Source organism: Haemaphysalis longicornis, unplaced genomic scaffold, assembly GCF_048455015.1.
Source record: "Haemaphysalis longicornis isolate Haplotype H1 unplaced genomic scaffold, Haemaphysalis longicornis Haplotype H1 scaffold_6, whole genome shotgun sequence".
NCBI lineage: Eukaryota > Metazoa > Arthropoda > Arachnida > Ixodida > Ixodidae > Haemaphysalis > Haemaphysalis longicornis.
The window spans coordinates 64237419-64259423 of NW_027526407.1; the positions used below are offsets into that span (position 1 = coordinate 64237419).

The 22005-nt window shown below is 48.0% G+C and overlaps 1 protein-coding gene across 2 annotated transcripts in view; it reads left to right on the forward strand.

Annotated features, from left to right (window-relative positions):
* Positions 1–994: 994 nt before the first annotated feature.
* Positions 995–22005, forward strand: part of LOC144142835 (ras guanyl-releasing protein 3-like) — a 108766-nt gene continuing 87755 nt past the window's right edge. The window contains exon 1 of one of the 2 annotated variants that reach the window (XM_077674622.1): positions 995–1180. The gene's annotated coding sequence lies outside the window, so the exon portion shown is untranslated. The remainder of the gene's footprint in view (positions 1181–22005) is intronic. The other variant, XM_077674618.1, reaches the window with a different exon arrangement.

Consider the following 22005-nt stretch of genomic DNA (forward strand, 5'->3'; position numbering starts at 1 on the left):
CGGCCTGCCTGCGCCGGCGTGTATTCGCGCGTCTCCACTGCCATCTGTGGTGTCGGTTTGGCGGCGATGAGTTCTGCGGCCGGAAAACGAGATGTTTTGCCTTTTTAAAGACAAGCTCGCAATTTTAACTGCTGTCTCCGCCGTCGAGAAAGAAGAACGGCGCCGCCAGGTACAGTACCCCATTAGCACCCTCTCCCCTATTTGAGTGCCGCAAATAGCATCAAATTCGCTAGAGGCGCCCTTTCAGCAAAAGTTTGGTCTTTGAAACGGGTAAGGCAACGAAAAGTGTCAGAAGGCAAAAGGGGTACTTAAGTTACGTTAAGGGGTACTTAAGTTACTTAAGTCACTAACCTCGTGGGAAAGCAGCAGGCACAAATCCCGCAGTTTTTCGCCGTGAAATAACTCCTTTAAGGGTGAGTTCAGCATCACTGATGTCTAGCAGTTTGCTCTCGTCTCTGTTTCATTCACGCGAGCCTTAACTTGAAACCTGCATGCAACGAAAAATTGCGATTTGTCATCAACTTCGGTATATCCAGGTTTAACTGTATATTCTCCGTTTTCGAAGTGTTAGTTTGTCAACGCCCAACACGGGCCACCCCGAGGAAAAACAAACAAACAAACAAAAGAAAACGTCACTTAGTAGGCGACAGAATGTTTAGAAAGCGATTAGATCTAGGGCTTATGATCTGACACACGTGCCACCATCGCAGCTAAGAGCAACCCGCGATACATGTCTTGGACGCAGTCAGTACCAGTCGCCACGCTGACACAGACTTCGTGTTGTGCAAAGCGGCCCGAAGGAAGGAAGGCGAACAGGCCACGGAGCCACTCGATAGGCCGATATCGAATGAATCGCAGGCCCCGAAATGGCGCCGGCGGCTCCATTTTTACACCCTCACCCCTCGCAGCGAGAAAGCGGCAAAGGAAACTAACCAATAACGAGCAGGAACAACCTTTCCCCTCTCCCAACTGACCCGACCGCGTGTTCCGGCGGCCGCGGCTTCGTCGGCGCCGACGGAGAGTTGTTGGAAAGTGATCCGCGGTCAGCAAGCCTGCTCAGGGGCCGCTTCGTGTCTTGTGATGCTTCGGGAAACACCCGGTGGCCGCCGCCGAGTCGTGCTGCAGAAATGAGGTTGCTTGTGCGACGGTCGACGTAGGAGGGACCCCCCCGCGCAAACTCGTGAGTAATCGTGCATGTTTGCGAAAGTGTGTCTACATAACCGACTGCGGCTTGTTTGGTGCCATAAAGAAACTGCCTGACCCGTAAACAGACCTTCGTATGTGGCCGAAAGTTTATGACTACCGCGTTTTAGTCATTCTAAGCACTGCGGGCCGATTCACTGAAGGAAATGTTTCGGTGAAGTTGCCATTTCAACGTGGATGTGATTTGAATATAAGCTACTACTCCCCTCTTTAAGCATCACGGGTTCAAACGAAAGGGGCGGTTTTTTATCGACGAACTACATTGGTTGCACAACGCGTACATGTAACGGCACTGAAGACGTGCTGTTAGCGCTGAAAGGCGGGACGCAGGGTACGAATACACTTGGCGAACGCTGGATATGAACTTATTGTTAACAGACATGCATTGCAGGATACTACAATGGCGCGTGCGCCAAACAAAAAAATTAACAAAAATCAACCATTCCTTCCTAAGCAAAGTTGATGGAAGCGCGAAAGCGACGATTTTTCACGCACTAAGTAAACGCATCTACGAACGATCTAGATGTACGAGTATACCGATGCGATTTTTGAGATAAAGGTGTATTATTGTACGTCTTCCATGATGGGTGCATGTACAGGGGGGATTAAAAGAAATACGAACAACGCAGCACACAGCCTCCACCGCATGCCGCACCATCTAGCTGCACTGTCAGTAAACTGCGCGCATGCGTAGTTATTTCAGAGCGTTTGAGAGAGTGGCCTACTGTTAAGGGAAATGCTGGATAAAGAAGCGACGCCGGTCATTTATTTGAAAGCGTCTTGTTATGCTCTGTCGCCACTGAGCACCCTGTTATCTGCTACATTCGGCATCCAAGCGCGCAGCAGACTGATTGCAGCTAGCGTGATACTCTTCAACGATCATCCTGCTTAGTGGCGACGCAGCGTGAAAAGCCGTCTCAAAATAAACGACCGGCATCGTCTCTGGATCAAGCATTTTCAAATAATGTAGGCCACACTCACAAACGCTCTCGAAGGAGTGCGCATGCGCGCAGTCTACTGTCTTTGCAGCCAGACGGTGCGGCATGCGTCGGAGGCTGTGGGCTCCGTTGTTCGCATTTCTTTTAATCCCCCCTGTACTGTCTTATTTAGAACCGTTCCTTTTCGGTGATTTTCTACTGACCGTCTAAACACGATGAAATCCCGGTTTCACGCACGCAGAGTCGTCTTGGTGGGCAATTGTCATGTAAATTGGTTTCGGGATACTTTTGATACCGCAAGAGCCGTTGTCTGTAATACTACCTCCTCAGATGGTCATGTTTCACTGCAGAACAGACCAAGCCTACACCGATACCCTGAAAGTAGGCATCAACTCTAAACACGGATGCACTGCTGCGAAGGAATATCTTCAGGAACAATTTAAGCCGTCTTATATCAAAATATGAAGGCCTTTTTTCGGTCATGGGGAAATGCATGTTTTTTGACAAGACGCCCACTAGAAAAGCTTTCGCCTTTAAAAGCCATGACGAGTGGGCGAAGCACTGAGGATCGTTCTTAACGTAAATCACCCGTGGCATTGCCCGCTCGCGCATGTAAATGAGTGACAACGCGTGTGTACAGTATATACAAAGCCAATGCAATCCGATACAATTTAATTTAATCCAATCCAGTTCAATCCAATCCAATGCTCCTCGGGCATGCGCAGCACGGCTCTCTAGGAGCCACGCGAAACTGTTCAACCTCTCTCTCTCTCTCTCTCTCTCTCTCTCTCTCTCTCTCTCTAACCTTTTGTGATCCTTTCATTTTGTTATCGTTAACCTTTTGTGAAGCGTTTGTTCACAGATGTTTCGATTTACACGGTGCTGTGCGTCTCTCTCTCTAACCTTTTTTTCCGCGAATTAGCGTTGGTAGTTATGGTTTTTGTTTTTTTGCGGCGTTTTGCACCCTTTTAGGCGGTTCGACATGCACATATTCGGTTTATACTGATGTTCGCACGGACGCCAACGGATGGACATTGCGAGGTCCTAAGGTGCTTAAAAGATTTAAAAGATAGATTCGAGTGCTTATGTACACATATTTTTGCAACAAACTGTGGTTGATTCTTCTGTCGTAGAAATGAGTAAATCACGAAAGTGAAATGTGCAGCGAAATCTGCAGCTGAGCGTGATTTTCGGGTCAGCGGCGGTCTTGTGGGTGTGCTTGGCGAGCGACTTCCTGCTGGCGGGTCGCTTCGGCGAAGGGTGTACTGGCGTCATTTCTGACGGATATTACGTTTGTGAAATCTTTGGGTATCGCGGCACAAAATACTTCCGTGTTAAAATATAAAACTCGAAAACGAACAACCCTAAGTATAACGTACTCTTTAGTACTAAAGCTTGCTTTCCCGCAGGAAGACCCTGTGTGCAGGGGTGCACACTTTACAGGTCCCTGGCTTCGTTGTACTGGCGTCACTTTCGTGACGGATATGACGTCAGCGAAATCTTCGTGTATTCGGGAATAAAACGCGTTCGTGTTAAAATTTGATTTTGTGCTCCATGCTGGTGGCGGGGTAGTTATACATACGTCATGGGTTGCAGTGCGATGCGTCAACAAACCTGGCCTTCCGAATCCAATACTGCGGCACGTGCGGTCTTCATTTGCCTTTTGTCGTTTCGCAGTGTCCTCCCGGAAAGCCGGCTTAGAAATGTGCTTGCCGTCTCACAAAATCTAGTTTTAAAAAACTGCAAAATGCTGTAAATAATGCCACTATAAACATGATATTTTTAAAACAAGAATGGGCAATGATTTGGAAAGACGGGTGACACCATTCCGGACAACCACGCGCACACAAAGTTGTAGCGTCTCTTCAGAAAAAATATTTGCATAAGTGAGTACTATAATATAGAACAAATATTGTGTGGCTCTACAAACGTCCGAGAAATGTATATGTAAGTCACAGGATAGATTTGAATACAATGATTATACAATCTCTCAAAATTGCTACAACCATTTCTGACGTCCTATTTATGCGTCACCAACAAATGCGTGCAAATTTTGGCACTTTCAAGTTTATATTGTCACGAAACCAAAGATGACGCAGTTGGCTTGAAGGAAAAACAAGTTTATTGGAGCGAACTCGTGCTTCCCTAACAACTCAAGAGAGACACAGGCGGCGAACCAGCAGTCAACAAAGTGACGTGCGCATGCGAGTGTCGGGGAAAAAAGGAATGCCGCGGCGGCATCTTCTTTGCGGGAATTGATCTTTCAGCGCTGGTGTTTCTCGAACCGTCGAATTACATCGAGAACACTGTAGATAAAAGACTAGTCTAGGCTAGTGGCGTTAGGGCGAAACATTCTCCCTACCAAACGAGATAATCCATGTGGTATAAGAAAGAAAGAAAGAAAGAAAGAAAGAAGAAAAGAAAGAAAGAAAGAATGGAACATGTGCTTCATTCGGGACACAGATAACACAGCCCGGCGGTAAAAGCAAACGTACAAGTAAACAAATCAAATGCAAGGTTCGCGGCAATATTTTCGCGATCCTGCGTGGTCGAAGTACTTTTATCGCATGTGCAGAACCTGCAAAAGGTCTAACGGGCTTTCATTGTTGCTTAATAAAGCACACCAAAACTTTGCGCACGTAGTGGAGTTATTTTGCTTACACCTTAAATAGTAACACCCGTACCATACCAGTGACGTTTTGTTCAGCACCCGAAGGCCTTCGGGTCCAAGTCAGTAGGGAGTGTATTATCTAAAAAACAATTGTCCCAATTTGTGTCCGAGCATATTTCCAAGCGCATTGTCAGCGTTCATGTATGCGAAGGGCTCAGTCAACGTTGTTATGCGCCGCGTACATAACGACGTACTCCAAATGCTGTCTTCTTATTTACAAGGGCAGTTTTTTCTTGCATACTGATGCCCGCACTCATTTCCCTCTTTTAACTAGCCTAAGGGGATATTGGAAATGTCTTTCCCTGGAAGCGGGAAAAAATAAACGACCCAAACTGCAAACGTTCGATATGACAGGCTGTTGCGCCCCGGCAAGCAAAGCGAAATCCCAGGGTTAGAAGCCGTCGTTTCCCGCAAGCGCGCCTCCCTTTCTCTCCAGCCGTGACGTCACGAAATGCGATGACGTCAAGCGAGGCGCGACGCTCTGTCGCCTCGAGGAACTCATTTTTGGGCTCGCGGCTTTGGCATCGTCGAGGCGTCAGAAGAAGTCAGGAAACCGGGCAGAAAAAGCTGTTTCGCGTTCCTTTCTAATCCACACTTTTCCTTAACTTAAACAAGAAGCCGTCGCAGCCAGCTCTTAAAAGAACTCGCATGAAAAATAAATAGGGAAATTAAGAAGGCGAAAGGAACAGACGACAATATTTACCATGACGTCATGCTGTCGTTTCTGGCATCGTCTGGCGAGAAAGTCATTACTGCCTCCAGGCGAAACTTTTACGACTCGGTAATCGGACGGAGCGCACCCTCGTAATCGCTCCATACTGTCGAGGGTGGGATCAAGGAAAAAAGATTAGCATGATGAGCATTGAATAACCTGCACCGAAAATCCCCACGTGACCGTAGCAAAGCTAAACAGCTCCTTTGACGTCAAAACTATGACGTCACTCTGTGCTTCGGCCTGGATCGCTCACGTGTCGGAGCAAGGTGGAACTCCGAACGCGCAAAGTAATTGGAGATGTGCTTCCATTTCGACATCAGGGAGGCTCAGAATTGATTAGGTTGCAGTGTTGTTACTTTTCTCCCGCTTTCCGCACACACTTCGGCTCTGTCGACTCCTCAGTAATCCACTGGGGTGTTGACTGTTTATCTGTTTATTTACATATACTCCAAGGGATTACAGTTGGGAGGGAGCTTTAAAATCTTGAACAAGTGCTGTGCAAATCAAGCAGTGATACGAAAAATGAATTGTTTTGATCGATTGTAGGATTTAACGCGCCAACGCAGCGCAGGAGATGAGGCGCGCCGTAGTGGAGGGCTTCGGATTGATTTTGACCACCTGGGGAGCTTTAATGTGCGCCGAAATCTCGAACACACGGGCGTTTTTGCTGTTCGCCTCCATCGTAAAAGCGGCCGCCGCGGCCGGGAATCAAACCCGCTACCTCGTGCTCAGCAGCAGAACGCCTTAGCCCTTGAGCCACTGCGGCGGGTACAAATAAAAGTGAATTGGGCAAGATAACAGCTTAGTAAAACCAAGTCCAAAAAGTGTTTATATGATAGGTCAGGACAGGTCAGTAAGTGCCAAGTACCGTAAGCACAGATTGTAAATCCAGCAGTCATACAAAAAATGTATTGGGCATGATAGCAGCATAATAAAACCAAGTCCCAAAAGTCTTCAGATGATGGGTCAGGACAGATCAGTAAGTACAAGTAAGTACAAGACTGCAAATCAAGCAGTCATACAAAAAATGAATTGGGCAAGATAGCAGCATAATAAAACCACGTCCAAAAAGTCTTCACATGAAAGGTTCGGACATGCCAGTAAGTACAAGTACATTAAGTTAATACAAGTAAGTACAAGACTGCAAATCAAGCAGTTATTCAAAAAATGAATTGGACAAGATAACAGCGCAGTAAAACCAAGTACAAAAAGTCTTTGCATGATAGGACAGGTCAGTAAGTACAAGTACAGTAAGTAAGTACAAAACTGCAAATCAAGCAGTAACACAGCTAGATAACAGCGTAATAAAACCAAGTGCAAAAAGTGTTTACATGATAGGTCAGGACAGGTCAGTAAATAGAAGGCAATTAATATAGAGGCAACACCAGGCAACATACATATGAAAATGCGATCACACCGCTTCAAACGGACATAATATCACAAGGTGCAATAAATGCATTCAGTTGTCAATTCGTATATTCGTAAAGTAACCAGGAAAGTTGGGCGAGTTGGTAAAGATGCCCGATGAAACAAGGCGCATAAGAAACTACTAAAACGGCGAACCGTCCCGTCCTTCTTGTTCCTCTCCGTTTTCGTCGTTTGCTTCGGGCTTTGTTTCATCATGCACATTTTAAGTGCGAATGCACTTCTTAAGCGACCCTGAACCTTCGTCCACCGGCGATGTCCGCATAGCATACCCACGTGGGGGATTGGCCAGGAATCTCCTCGCCTTCCTTGGCAACGGGGGGAGATGGGCGCGCGCTGCCTGGCCGCTGACATGGCACATACCCACGTGGGGGATTGGCCAGGAATCGGGCGTGAGAAGGGCTAATGCGCCCGCTTAAAGGAGTACTGACACGAAATTTCAAAGCTGAGATCCGCTCTAGCAATCAAGTACAACGACAACACAAATAGGTGTCTGTGAATAAATGCATCTTTCTTTCTTTGTAGTTGTGTGTGTGTGTGTGATCTCTCTTTCGCGAACATTACCGAACCGCGCAAACTCAACTCGTGCATTCGCACTTTCACATTCTTCCCCTCGGGGAAATGCGGGGAATTTTTTGTCTGTCTTCGGCTTCGCTGTTTCGTCGGAATGTTGCAGCCGACCCAAGTCACCCCAGTACAAATCTTAGACGGTAATGAGAGAATCAAGTGAAAACACAGCAACAACAAATCGATTTAAAATAAATAAAAAAAGAATGCGAACTTCAAGATGCAGTAAACGTGCTCTAGCGAACCATGGGAATTTTTAATTTTTGTTTTTATTCAGTCACATCGCACAGTTAGCTTATCACTTGCCACAGAAAAATGATTTCCTGTAGATGACATTTGATGATAGGCACATTAAGTGGCCTTGCCGGTTCTGATCAGAAAAGTGTCTCAGGGAGGCGTGGTTCCAAGAAAAAAAGCCAGCTAAAAAAGACGCAGACACAACAACAGAGTAGAGGGGATGATGGGGAACTTAGAGCTGATTTTATAGAAAAGTAATACACCCCCTCCATCAAACACACTTTGCGTATGGACAGCGCTCAGACAACACCAATGATTATCTCAACAAAGCACAAGAAACAAAAATGCGCGCATGAACTCCGTATAGATGGCTAACCAGCGAAGCCGTAACGTGTGGCCGGTGCTTGCACGTGTGTTACTCCTTAGATGGTTACCCACCGCGGTGGCTCAGTGGCTAAGGCGTTGCGCTGCTGAGCGCGAGGTCGCGGGTTCGATTTACGGCCGCGGCGGCCGCTTTTCTGATGGAGGCGAAAAGCAAAAACAACCGTGTGTACGAGATTTCGGCGCATGTTAAAGATCCCCAGGTGGTCAAAATTAATCCGGAGCCCTCCACTACGGCGCGCCTCATCGCCTACGTTGCGTCAGCGCGTTAAACCCCTCAATCAATCAATCAATCAATCAATCAATCAATCAATCAATCAATCAATCAATCAATCAATCAAACTCCTTAGATGGTTCATTAAAGTCTTTTTGATTACACGTTGGGTGTTGCGGTATTTGCTTGCTTGCTCATCGTAAGTACGTATGACGCGTGACCTTTCCATTTCGAAGGCCGATGTTTCCCACTGCCTTGTCGACACTGTTCCACTCGAACACCAGCCGCCCCTGCCCGCCGCTATCGCTTATCTGGGTTTCGTGCAATAACTCGCTACGGGCCTACTCTGCTACCAGGGAGATAAACCCATCCGCACTCTCTCCCCTTACTCGTAACTGCTTTACAACGTGGCTTTTATGCATGCTTATCGGGTTACGAGGGAACAGTTTTCTGCGTGCATAGGCCCGACTTCTCCTAACCATATTAAGCTTCGATTTAAAACCATCACCGGAGAGCCGTGACCCTTTCGCCCTCCGCCCATCTTCTTTGTGCGCGTACGCCATCGACCGGCTGCTAATGCGACCCCGCAGGTCTGTCCGCCGTCCACAACCGACAAAATGAAGGAAGCTCACACTAGCTTGGTGATGGTGGTTGGATGTTAATGGCGCAAGGCCAACTTTGGCAAAGAGCGCCAAAACAGTAGTTACATATGGGAGGTGAAACCGTAAGCACTAAAATCAGTCAGCAAGAACAAAAGTATGATCAGAAAAAGACAAGGGGGATTGGCTGGTGTATAAAGGCCAGAGAGTGGCTCACCCTAACGCGTAAGACTTGAAGGTAGCGAAGCTGTACGCAATCTTCATGACCATCACAAAGGTTTAGGTCCACGATTGAAACCCATTTGCTTCTTCGCCGCCGCAACGACGGTCCATCGTTCCATCATTGTAGCCATAACCCAGTCAAAAAACACAACAAGAAATTCTGCCGCACAACAGAAATTTCTGTTGTACAACAGGATCTACTGTCGTAGAGCAGGGATCTCTGTTGGGACTACAGGATGGTCTGTTGTACGACAGGAATCTCTGTTGTGTAACTACAAAATGTCTGTCGCACGACAGAGATTTCTGTTGTACAAACGAGAGAATGTCCCATTCCCTTACAGGATAATTCTGTCGTAGAATCTGTTGCTTTTTGACTGGGAAGTGTCAGCATCTTCAATTTTTTTTTTCGAAGTGATAACCGTTGGAGATTACCTTGGAGGGGCGTACTCTATAACGTGTATTTCTCGTTCCGAGCAAGTGCTGCCACAATTACGGCGAACGCTGGAGATTTTTTTTGGCTAATCTTGGCCAAGTGGGCATGCTTGGCTTGACAAACGTGCGCAGGGGACGCTGGGCGGTCGTCGCGAGGCACGCGCACATGATCGCTAGGCATTTTCTTGGTTTTGTTAACTGCCGGGAGGTCGCCGCGAGCCTCGGGCTCACGCGCGCGCGCACTTGGCATTTTTTTGTGGTATCTTTAACTGCGGACACGAAAAACTGCGATTCGTTAAACAGCTTCGCTGTCAAAACTACAGCTGTAATCGTCCAAGGTTTAATGGATGGAAGGAATTGGATGGGAAGGTAAATGTTAAGACAACGGCGCTACCGCCAACGTCCTCGAGTGTCAGTGCGTGGGAAATAAAATGCATTGTAATGTGTGACCCGCCACGGTGGCTCAGTGGCCAAGGCGTTGTGACGCCGAGCCCGAGGACGCGGGTTCGACTCCCGTCCGCGGCGACCGCTTTTCTAATGGAGGCGGAAAGCGAAAGCGCCCGTGTGCCAAGATTTCAACGCACGTCAAAGATTCCCAGGTTGTCAAAATTAATCTGGAACTCTCCACTATGGCGCCCCTCGTTGCCGCCCAAGTGTGGCTTCGGCGCGTTAAACATCCGAAATTTCGAATTAAAACGCCGGGCATGTTCGCGGTACGGAAACACCGTAATGCTTGAAAATACTTTTTCAGGCGAAAATTTTTGGCGATGACAGCTTTCCAGCATAAGCAAACCTCAAACCTGCGCTATAAATGTCCTCTGTTGTAAGGAATATGTTCGTAACCATCAGCATCATCAGCCTACACTGGACCAAGGGAGCTCTTATTGACTTCCAACAGCTTCTCTCCTGCGCCGCAAGAGTCCACCGTTGGCCACCTAACTTCCGTATTTCATCCCTCCACCGTGGTATTGGCCTTCCACTTCTTCTGGACCCATATATTGGTATCCACTGGGTTACCCTAATTGTCCGCCGGTTGTCGGTTCGTCTCACTACATGACCAGCCCAAGTACATTCCTTTTTCTTTACATGAACTACGATATCATCTACTTTGTTTCCTGATCCAGGACGCTCGCTTCCTGTCCCAAAGTGTTACTCCTATTATTATCTGTTACAGGTTATGGTATCATCTACTCGAGCTTGTTTCCTGATCCATGAAGCTCGTTTTCTGACCCTGGGTGTTACTCCTAACATTATTCGTTCCATGGCCCGTGGGGCGGATATAAATTTGCTTGCTAGTTATTTAGTAAGTTGCCAAGCTTCAGCTCCGCAGCTCGGCAGTAGGCACTGGTTCTAGATTTTTATTTTTAGTGAGAGAGGTAGCTTACTTTTCATTAGTTGAGTGTGCTTGCCGTGTGATGCCCAGCCCATACCTATTCTACGCCGGATTTATCTCTCAGGGTTGGGGTCAGAACTAACCATCTGTCCGAGGTAACTATATTCTTGTACTTATTGTAGGGATTCGTCTCCAAGATGAAAAGGGCGCTTACACGCGCTTATTCCTCAGTATTTTAGTTTTTTTTCATATTTATTTTTAGTCCCACGGCCATACTTATTGACTGCAGTTCCTCAAGCATTCTTTGCAGGTGTTCTGCAGTCTCACTTAGCAATACTATGTCGTCTGCAAACCTCAAATGACTCAAGTATTCTCCGTTTATCCTTAATCCTGTGTTGTCCCAGTCAGGCTCTCTGAACATCCCCTCCAGACATGCTGTGAACAGTTTTGGCGAAATAGTGTCTCCCTGTATTACTCACTTTTGGATTGGGAATTTATCGCTTTGCTTATGGAGTGTTATCTTGCCCGTACATCCCTTATATATGTCGTATAGAAGTCATATAGGTCTCTTCTATTCCATGGTCTTTTGATGCTTTTAGCACGGCTGCGGTTCGTACTGAGTCAAACGCTTTCTCCTAGTCTATGAATGCCATGCAAAGGGGTTTGGTGTGTTCTGCAGATTTTCTATCACTGTTTTATATCACTGACCGATATGTCCATAACCGGTGGGAAACCATTTGTCACGTGTCCCCGCGAAGTTGCTGCAAGGTGCTTGGCTCCAAAAATGTCTGTTACGCGTACAACTGAACTAACATCTAAGCTGAATCGCCATTTAAAAAATCTTCGGCGCCGTTGTTATACAAGAATGCCCATGTCTAAAGAATTCAAAATAGCCCATCTTACCACTTCCACGGCTGCAGAACTTACCTCCATCCGTTGTGCCCTTCACACCATTCATCAAACTTCATGCCGGAGATGGGCGTTCTTCTGCGACTAAAAGCCCGCGCTTCAATCGCTGCAGTCAGCCCTGTGCTATGGACCTCATGAACAGCTGCTGGCCGAGGTAAGACTACTGTACGACCGTGCCACCCAAGCGGGTCATGACATTGACTTTCAGTGGCTTCCCAGTCATTGCGGCATTGTCGGAAACGAAAGTGCGGACACTGCCGCCCGGTTGGCACACCAAAAAGCGGAAACCATATCCATTCCGTTATCCAGGACGGACGCCGCTAGGACTCTCCGCAAACTTGCTCGGGGAACCACGCTATCCAAATGGACCACCCAAGAGTTCACGAGCACTCGTATTCGTGCCCTTGACCCGCAACTTCAGCGCCCCCTTCCATTAGGCCTCCCACGATTTGATGCAACCATTCTTTGTCGTATCGGCTTGGAGTCGCATTCACAAATGCTTACTCCCATTTGATTGCAATGGCAGCCAGTGAGGCGTGCGAAGTCTGCGACACACCAGAGGCCATACGACATGTCGTTGCGAGTGTTCACGGCTTTCATCGGAAAGAAGCCAACTCTCTTCGACTCTACGGAAACTAGACTCTCGGCGCCCGTTCTCTGAGAAGGCAATCCTGGGCCACTGGCCTTCTCCGTCGTCTACGGACAAGGCGACAAAAGCGCTCCTGGGTTTTCTGAAAACGACGGAATTGCACGGAAGACTGTAGCGCAAAAGTCTACTCTCTATGAACTCCCAGAACTTGTTTGTCTATAGTGTCCTACCGCTAGGCAAACCACTCTACGCCATGTTTCTACCTTTCCCCTTCTTTTTCTCCTTTTCTCTTTTTCCTCATTGTTCCCCTTTCCCCCGTGCAGGATAGCATACTAGGACGTAGCCGAGTTAACATTCCTGCCTTTCCTTTACCTTCTCTCTCTCTCCCCCTCCCTACCTCCCACTCTCCCTCCCTCCCTCACTCCCTTACTTTCTCTCTCTCTCTCTCTCTCTCTCTCTCTCTCTCTCTCTCTCTCTCTCTCTCTCTTCAGCTCTTCCATTCTGTGAAGGATGAGCACAGAAGCTGGGGTGTATTTTACCTCAATCGACGCATCTGTGCACGAAACAAAACACGCACGTATGTAATTTGCAATTGAGCCTACTCCGGAGTTATTTAAATGAAACGGAGTTAAATGAAACGGAGTTAAATGAAACGGAGTTAAATAAAACTTGTATGGACTCTGTTTATTTTTGGGTACAAACCTGAGGCTGTCTGTTTCCCTCCCGTAGAAGCCCACGTATTGACAGAAAGACGGAGTTACAAAATATTTGTGACGTCACTGTGAACTACGTAATTACAAAATGTAGACTCGTCTTAGCGGCTGATTGTCACATAATTTGTTTCGGGTTAGTTTTGGCAAAACAAGAGTTATAGCCCTTTTCTGAAACCATACTCCCCCTATGCACGGCAGTGTATCGGCAGCAGACTGCAATTCTGAAAAGTTTACCGCTTAACAGTAATTACCCGATTCTAACGCGCACTTTTTTTCCGGAAAAATAGGTCGAAAAATCGCATGCGCGTTAGAATCGGATACGAAACCGAAACTGCCGAAACAACGGAAATTTCGTCCCGCCCATCACCATCGTCATCTCAAGCAGGCGCCAAAGCTTTTAGCAACGATTTTTCAGACGCAGGAAGCATAGGTATAGTGCCTAGAATATTCTAGGCACTATAGCATAGGAGCCTAGGCTTTTCTATCGGCGTTCACACAAATCGTCAAATCGTTCCACTTGCGCGCCTGATAACAGCAATGGCGGCAGCGGCTCTCACGCGTTCAAAACGAGCGGTCGGCTGTAGCGTGCGCCTCTGGAGAAGCTCGCAGGATGGGTATGCGAGGCATGGGCCACGATCCCATCGATCATGGTTGAACGTTCGTTATGAAGTGTGGCATCGCGAACGCGCTTGACGGCACCATGAACGAGATGTTGTGGTCAGCGGAGAGCGACGAGGAGTGAGATGAGAGATTATTTCGAGAAATAAATCGCCCGTTTCTCTCGCATTCGTTTTTCTTGCTCACAAAGTTCCTTGCGCGTTACAATCGGAGGTGCAAATTTTTTCGTTTTTTTTTGCCAGGAAAATCGGGTGCGCGTTAGAATCAGGGGCGCGTTAGAATCGGGTAATTACGGTAAATCAACTAGGAGTACTGATAGTCGTCCTCGCGGCCGATTTTAGTATATTCTTTCAAGATGTACCTACACTAGATTAAGAGCTACAGAGCATTCACCAGAAAGTTAGCTTTTCCGAAATATTTCAGCTAGCTTTGTCGACGCGACCTCTTTCGGCACACCTGTCGACGCATGCTGTTCGGGGCGGAACGTAGTTTGGAGGGATGAAGTATTTGAAAGTGCCGCTGACATAGTGTGCGCGACTTACTGAAAAAAAAAAAAGATGAATTGAGTAGATCACGCTAGTGCATGAAAGTGCGCTGCTTAAAGGGGCCATGCAGACAAAACACAAGTTTGGTTCATTCGAAAGATGGCGTCGTTAGCATCATACTGACACCACTCTTAACGTATACATCACTCAAAGAAGCTACATAATTGTGAAGAAAGGGAATTGCCATGCGACCCACTAGCTCATTTCGCGCAACAGAGCCTATATCATATGTGCCAGCTCTGCGATTGGCTGAGGCCGGCAAAAGAAACCTCACGTTAGGCAGGGCATATAAGCTGGCCGAACGAGCTATTTCCGGTTGCATTTAGGGCACATTCTTTTTATAGCAGTAAGAATGGCGGGTTAAACAGTGGAAGTTACGAAAGTACACGTAAACATAGAAGTATCGATGCGTACTGCTGTTCGTACTGCGCAAAGGGAGCTTTCTTTAGCTGCACAGCACTGCGGCGCTTTGGGGTTGTCGCAGACGACACTGGCCGATTGGCGTAAGCGACAGTCTCTTACGTGACTATATTTGTCGAGCGCACACCACGTTTACGGAAATTATTATTTTCTAACTTAACAAAAACAAGCCAGGTACAATTACGGTCAACGAAGCAAAGGCACAAAACGGCCTGCCGCGGTATGGTGGCGCGATCTAGGTTGACTAACGGTAAACAAGGTTACACAGCACACTAGGCTTGAAGACGTCCTATTGTGATGTCATTGCAGACGTCATCAAGATACACGATTTGGAGGGAGGATCAAAATTTTAACTTACATTGATCCATCTCTCAGCGAATAAAGCATCGTTTGCTTCCGGACAAGCGCTGGGGGCACTATGAAATAAAACGAATAAAACGAACTTGTATTGTGTCTGCATGGCCCCTTTAATGTCCCAATTTCCGGCATATATATTCCGTTCAAATCAGCTATAGCCGTACACCGTGTTGAGCCGCCAAGGTTGTCTTCGCACTTAGCACACGCGACAGTCTTGCATACAGATGCGTCAACGCGCACGTAGCTTGTCCTGTCAAGCAATCAAAGTTTCGCGGTTGTGTAAGCAGTCGGTGCGATCACGAGAGCGATGGTGCTTTTCCGTTATCCCCCCTTTTTTGGGGAAGCAACACGACTCCGGTTGCCGTTCTAGGGAAGCCAGGTTACGTCAGCTAGACCGGCCTGTTTCTCTGCGCGGACGCTTTCGTAACAGTCGGAGGGGTCCTGACTTTGGAAATTCCTTGTGCCAAATGGTTGGGCGAGTTTGGTTTTTACGAGAAGGTGGTGCAGTAGCAAGCCAGCGCTCGCGTTGCATTGAAACCGTGTTGAAACCCAGCTCTTTGATTTGGTTTTTCTGAAGATCTGCAAGTCATCTTCACAGTCTATTCGTAAGAAAACATGAGCACTCTGCGTCAAAGGCAACTTTGCAGTGAGAACTAGTTTTAGAGCAAAGTCAGTAATGTCATCTGATGGAAATCGTGACGTAACTTTTACGCCCCAATTTGTGCGCCCATAACCGACATGAGTTTGTCCATCACGTGACACGTACAGTTGCTCAGGGGGCCTTAACAAGAACCCACACGGTCACCGACGGGAACGATTCTGTCACGGGCAAGGAAGGGGCGGGGAGGCTGACACAAAAATTTAACAAGTTGAAAACAATGGGAAGTGATGTCCCCACCCGTGACGTCAGAGCAGCTCAGTGAGAGAGCGGTGCAGAACTAACTGTGGGTGAAGTCGATGGTTGGACGGCATACCGTCTGGTCAGGTAGCATACTTCAAAACAAGAAACACAGGTCACTGACCAAGTCAAAAACAACTGTGGGATAACTGTGGGTGCAGATCTAAGAGCGGGTGAACACAGTATACAAGCGCAGAAACTACTTAGTGGGTGCAGAACTAGCGGAGAGAGACTGAAACGAGCAAAAAGGCTCGTAAACGCTATGGCGAAAGGGCAAACGCCGCGGTGGAATGGTTTCGTGGGAGATTAATGGGGCGTTCTGCCGGGGTTGAAGTGGCCCTGAAGTTGTTTTCACGGGTGCCTTCACCACAAACGTAACCACGCGGAAAGAATGTAGTAACACTGCACGAACAACCAATAAAGGGATGCTATTAGCAATGAGCGTGTCAACAATTTCTGTGCACGCGCTCTCTTCGATTGCATCTTACTTGTGCACTGTTCTTCGCCAAATGGAGATGTCGTTTGCTTTCCACATGTCTTGCTGTGTGGGGCCTGTAGGTTTGGTTGGAATAAAGAACATAATGCAGCAATTGAAAAGGCAAACAAGCAGACAGCCGTTTTGCAATTGCGTCTTATCTCGCAGCTTATCTCCGTCCCCGGAAGAACCGGGCAACATTAAACGGATATCTTTGGAGATGGGCGAAGGATAATGGCGGATCAGGCATTGATATTGCTGAGTGCTGACCATGCCTTGCGATGCCGGAGAGCAAAAGTTGCTTCTGGTACCTGCCAGAATCCTGATAAATTACACACCGGGAGGCTCACATCCGGGGAGGTAATATATAGTCACTCGGCAAAACAGGAGCAAACTTTTACCCCCCAAAAGGTCATCTCAACAACACGCTTCCCGTTCACGAAGCGTGAAGCGCACTTTGTAATGGCGCGGATGAAAGACATCGCTATAATAGCACGACGCGTCATATTGTGGTCCGCGAGAAGGCATTTTTTACTCAGTTTCAATATAATCAGGAAAGTGCGGTCACACATGTGGGTATTGAACAGTCATCATCATCATTATCATCATCATCATCAGCAGCAGCAGCCTGTCTACGCCCACTGCATGGCCAAGGCCTCTCCCATAGATCTCCAATTATCCCGGTCCTGTGCTAACTGCGACCAATTTATCCCCACGAACTTCTTGATATCATCTGCCCATCTAATTTTCTGCCGCCCCCAGCCACGCTTGCCTTGTCTAGGGATCCACTCTGTTACCCTTAATGACAAACGTTTATCTTGCCTCCGCATTACATGTCCCGCCCAAGCCCATTTTTTTTTTCTTAATTTCTACTAATATGTACTTAACACGCGTTTGTTCCCTGACCCACTCCGCTGTCTTATTGTCCATTATAACGTTACGCCTATCATCTTCCGTTCCATTGCTGTCTGAGTCGTCCTCAATTAATACTTCTACAATGAACAATATAGATCACAAAATGCGATCCCCAAGGAAAACTTCAGGCTTGAAGTGCGCATATAAACGTTGCAACTGCAACCAGTTACAGCTTTACTTTAGGCCGAGTGCACACTTATAAGTCAGGCACGTTTGGCTGCACGTGCAGGGCGGAGTCCGATATCGAACCAGGCGCGAAATTCGAAACACGCAAGTGCGCCACCCTCTGCATCAGTGCGTCAGGGCGAACGAGTGGATCATATGCATCAGTGTCTCTAGGGCAAAGGGCGGCGAGGGAGCCACAAAGCGTCCACTGTTGCCCCCTGTGCACTGGACTTCCCCGCGCAACGGGCCCCAATGACTCGGCAAGGAAACGAAAACCCCGTTGACGCATTTAGCGGGTCTCGTCTGCGTCACGGTCTGACGCGGAAGGCGTCCCCAGGGAAAGGCGATACCGCAGTTGCGGGAACGAAACGGCGCGGCGAGACAACGGGGGAAAAAGGGAAAAGGAGGCACGACACACCCCTGACAACAGTGCCTTCGGAAAACGCCTGCAAGACAGGAAGAAGGCCTGAGTGCTGTATTAAGGTAATAAAACGAGCTTATTGGCGCGGTAACGTCTTTTAATTAGCGCAAGCATGACGCAAGGACGAGAATGCGTCTCGTCGAGGGCTAGGCAAGGGTTAAAAGGAGCCCACCAAGGTGTACGGCCTTCTAACCTAGCAGGCGTTACTGCCCAGCCAAGTGACGGGGCGTCGGCAGCTAGCGGGATGTGGCGCTTAAATGCATTCTACGAGGATTAGGTACCCACCGTTGTTTCTTTGCAGTTGTGGATAAAACGCTGAACTTTTGAGCTAGGTCTTAGAGAGGACGCAATAAATAAAGGAGCAGCAAAAAGGAACGGGCGATTACGATACTCCCTAATGCGATATTTGCGCGCAGCAGCAGTGCGCTGAGGCAGCACTCACTCGTGGGTTATCTCGACGGTATGGTGAGCCTCGGCGGCGGCGGCGCGAAGTGCGTCTCGGGAAGGGACTGCGAATTGAGTCTTCAGAGAACGCACATCATAGTCACGCGCACGCCCCCCTCACGTTTTCGCCCCAGCGTCGCGCCGTCGAGCGCCTCGTGCGGGCACAGTATACCGCCCCCTCCTCTCTTCTCCCCCACCGCATACGTTCAGAGAGCGCTGGCTTGCGCCGCCACGGCGAACCGCCCTCCTCTCCCAATTTCGCGACAATCTCCTCATCTGCTTTCTTTCATCGTTCGCTTTTTCTTTCACTCGTCGGTCTAGGCCATCGTTCCCTCGGGTACGCCGACAACCAACTCAGCCCAGATATGGCCGCCAAAGCGCTGCGCCCTTAAAGAAAACGAACCGGATATAGTGCTCTGCAAGTGGTGCGCAAATTGCTTTGGCGTACATGTCACAGAGATACTACGCGAAAAGTGGTCCTGTGAAACTACGGTCCTGAGTCCTGTGTCACACGCCCGAAAGGTTGCGTTAACGTGCCTGCCATATTCTCTCACCCTACTCCCTACTTTGTTTAGCATCTCGAGACACATTACTCATGACCAATTTTTCCGAATTTCGTGTTTTACGAAAAGTTGTGTAGCACAGCTCGCATTGAACGGGAAACACAGCCTCGAGTGTCACATGGCTCCTAAGGGATAGTACACCCTTTGTCAAAATTTTGTGGGCTAATCCTTAGCCTTCTTGACCACAAAGAATTCAAAGAATTGGCTTCACATTTAAATGTGGCAACAATATTTTAAGGCAGTAAGGAAGAAAGGTGTTTTCTCTAGCTTTCCTGCATAAAACGTTCCAGCCTCGCTCTGGGCGTAAGCTTGTACATTCAATTTTTAGCAGTCTGCGCGTTTCCGGCTTGGCCCACAAAATTTTGACAAAGACTGTACATTCCAGGGGGTGGATGGAAGTAACCGACAGCAATTTGCGAAGACTAACTTCGCAAAAGTTTCAGGGATTATACGTTTTCAAAAAGTTCTCATTTGGGTAAAAGTCGCCTTGATTAAACGGCTCCACAAGGTTCCCGAAGCTAGCAGCTAACGTTAGGAACTGTCGAGTGAAGTTCGTTAGGGACACAATTAGGGGTTTGAGCAGTGGCGGCAAGTGGGCCGCTCGCCCTTTTCGTTTCCTTCTGGGAGGTGCGTGCTGTAGGTGTTTTGGAATCACTCAGCACAGTCAAATGTTCATCAGAACCAACTAGCCTCCATCTCAACGTTTGTAAGCAAGCATGCGTTCCGACCCACTCGGCTGCGGGTTATTGCGTATCACTGGCAGTTCCGCGAATGAGGCCTGCTTTCGTATGAATGCCCGGACAAAAGTTGCATTGAGTTTACATTGGGTTTACATTGAGTTTACATTGAGTTTACGATGAGTGTACACTGAGTTTACACTGAGTTTACATTCACCGTTGCGGTTGATCCGTCACGTGTGGAGTGTTTAAAGGGGCCATGCAGACAAAATACAAGTTTGTTTTATTCTAACGATTTCGTGTTTTATAGTGCCCAGCGATTGTCCGGCAGCAGACGATGCCCTATTCACTGAGAAAGTAATCAATTTGAGTTAAAATTTTCATTCTCCCGCCATATGGTGCGCTTTCGTAACGTCAGCAATGAAGTCATAAGTGCGCGTGTTCAAACGAACTTCCACTGCGTCATTCGGATCTGCACCCTTGCTTGCCGTCAGCCCTCCCAGATGGCGCTACTATACTCAGCCACAGACTGTTGTCCGCGGTTGCTTTTTTTTACCATATTCGCACCTGGCTTGTTTTGGTTATCCTAGAAAATAATCGTTTCGTGAAATATTGGGTATCCTCGATAAACAAGGTCCCGTAAGACACCGTCGCTTACGCAAATCGGCCAGTGTTGTGTAAAACAACTCCAAAGTGGCGGACTGCTGTGCAGCTAAAACAAGCATATTGCGCGCAGTACCAATAGCAGTGCGCATCGGTACTTATACGTTAGCGTGTATTTTTGCAACTTTAATTGTTTACCGCACCATTCTTTCTGCTGTAAAAGGAATGTGCATTACATTTAAGCGAAAATAGCTCGTTCTGCATGCTTGTGAGCCCTGCTTAATTTTCCTCTTGCCGGCCTCAGCCAATCGCACTGCTGGGCACATATGACATCATAGGTTCTGTTGCGGGTCGCATCGCCATTCCCTTGTTTCCTAATTATGCAGCTTATTTGAGCAAAGTGTGCGTTAAAAGTTATGTCAGTATGGTTCTAACCAGGCAATATTTCGGATGAACCAAAGTTGTGTTTGGTCTGCATGGTCCCTTGCCAGCACGGCCTTGTCGTCTCGTATGAACCACAACATCCACGAGTTCCGCTTCAATGCTGTTTTACAACTTTTTGGTTTACACGCAGTATGCCATGAAGTGCTTCCCTTGTTGGTGGACCTGTCCTTGTAGCGTGACTTCCTACGAGACAGTAGGCTTCAAGCGGACGCTGAGGAGACAGATGTACAAGCTAAACTGTATAGCCATGAATGGTTGCAAGAGAGATATTCGAACGGTCAGCAGCGAACAGACAACGCTAGGACGCGACCTATGCGCCCGTCCTCACAAAGGCGATATGGCACCGTCCGCCACGCGGCTGAGCATATTACGTGTGCAGTCTGCACCGGAGCGCCCACAACTCCTAATTCAGCCTCGGTACCAGACATCATCCAGAGTGGGTGCGCGCCAATCTTATGTTATCCGCCACCGTCACCATCACCGTCATTAAGATAAGTATCCCCATCAACGCCCAGTCGCGAAGAAGATTACGGGTCACCTTCGTGAGTGCGTGTTCTTTGTAAGACTGCGTCCAGGCATCAGGTGCAAGTTCGCCTAATACATCCCTGTCCGCCCTGTTTTTCGATCAATCTTTTTTAAATCGTTACAGTATTCATGTATATTCAAACCTGAATGTAGTGTCGCAATGGCGACGACCCCGAAGGGGCACGGCGGAGAGCCGCACACCCACGGCGAAGGAGGAATCGGTCTTTATTCCAAGATGGCGTCGAACTTTTGTAGCCGGGTCGCAGCCCCCTAGTGGTAGACCACCGAAATGCTGGGACGAGAAAACTCCGATGTTACAGTAAAGTGTTTACGAGCACGGTTCAACACTAAAAACGTACTCACTGTCGCCACAATATCAGAATTCAAGTCGACATCGGTGACGTGCCCGCACTGGAAGCGCCAATCCAGAAATGCAGAAGAGTGATGTAACGTGCAGGTGCCCACTTTGCGATGGGCCCTGAGGGGAAATCATGCAAACACGTAGAATTTATAACTGCCTGTGTAGCCCCCCGACCCCTTTCTCTTGTTTGTTTTTGTTCTTACGGAAAAAGTTGGGGCTGGCACAGTCGCGGGCGATACATGGTCGTTCTCGGCAGGCGTGGTGATCGGTGCGATCTTTGCGCAATTCGCTGGCGTTGCACTCAGAGACCCGTGGCGGAGAGGGAAAAAAAAATTAAACCCATTGTGAAATGTTCCGAAACGCGGAGCTATGGTTTTCTTCTGTCGGCTCGAACGTCAATGAACACTCGACCGAGAACGGCAGCAC